The sequence below is a fragment of the Octodon degus genome, unplaced genomic scaffold (assembly GCF_000260255.1).
Source record: "Octodon degus isolate 3935 unplaced genomic scaffold, OctDeg1.0 scaffold00011, whole genome shotgun sequence".
In the NCBI taxonomy this organism is placed as follows: Eukaryota; Metazoa; Chordata; class Mammalia; order Rodentia; family Octodontidae; genus Octodon; species Octodon degus.
Window position 1 is genome coordinate 7,837,917 of NW_004524587.1, and position 1,038 is coordinate 7,838,954.

Genomic DNA, 1,038 nt, shown 5'->3' on the forward strand with positions numbered 1-1,038 from the left:
GAATTGAACTCCGGCCTCTTGCGCTTGCCAGGGAAGCACTTATTCCACTGAGCCATCTCCCCAGCCCCTCTCTTTCTTTCTTCCTTCTTCTTCTTCCTCTTCTTCTTTTTTTTTTTTGGGGGGGGGCCATACCAGGGATCAAACTCAGGACCTTGCACTTGCCAGGCAGGCGCTTATGCCACTGAACTATATCCCTTGTCCCCAAGATTTTTCTTGAGACTAGGTCTTGCTTTATAGTTTAGGCTGACCTTGAACTCAATGAATACCCTAGGGTAGCCTCAAACTCAGTGATCCTTCTGCCTCCACTTCCCAAATGCTGGAAGTGTTGGGATTACAGGAATGTGCCAACCATACCTGGATTGAATGACAAGATGAGACAATACCTTACCAAGATACAGATTTTTTTTTTTTTTGTATTTTAGGGAAGGAACTACAGGGTGTTCAGAGTCTCACTACTAGATCAGACTCATAGTGATCCACCTGTTTACATTCTCCCAAGGCTGGGATCGTCTCAATTGCCGTCTCAGCGTGCCCCATGGCAGGCCTGAGGATTGAATCCCCAACCCCTGCGCCTGCTTGCAGGTGCTTTAATTTACTGAGCTGTTGGGCTGGCCCTAAAATACAGATTTTATTCCTGGGATTTTTTTTTTCTTCGCTATGATATATATGTTAAGCTAATAATTTTAAATTTACATTGACTGCTGATTGGGAAATAAATATTTGGATCCAAACTGGAGAAATAAGTAACTTCAAAAAGTAAGGCTGTTAGAAAAAAAGTAGAGGGCTTGTCCAATAGCTTAGTTGTTTAAAGTGTCTCTTGGGCAAATGCAGTCAGGCGCAGGGGACCATGGTTCGATTCCCAGCCCCACAAGCTGCACCACACCTGCCCTTAAGGCAGCCAGAATTAGTCCTGCCCCCCAAAAAAGAAAGAAAGTAGGTTTGTTATAATAGAATTCTGAAGACTATGAAGCTGAGGGGCTGGTGAAATGGCTTAGTGGTCTAAAGCACCTACTTAGAACAAGCTTAGCAACGCACAGG

At 44.4% G+C, this 1,038-nt stretch overlaps 1 protein-coding gene across 1 annotated transcript in view; it reads left to right on the top strand.

Moving 5' to 3' along the window:
• Window positions 1-1,038, top strand: part of Ddx19b (DEAD-box helicase 19B) — a 21,678-nt gene that overhangs the window by 11,579 nt on the left and 9,061 nt on the right. The window lies entirely within an intron of this gene.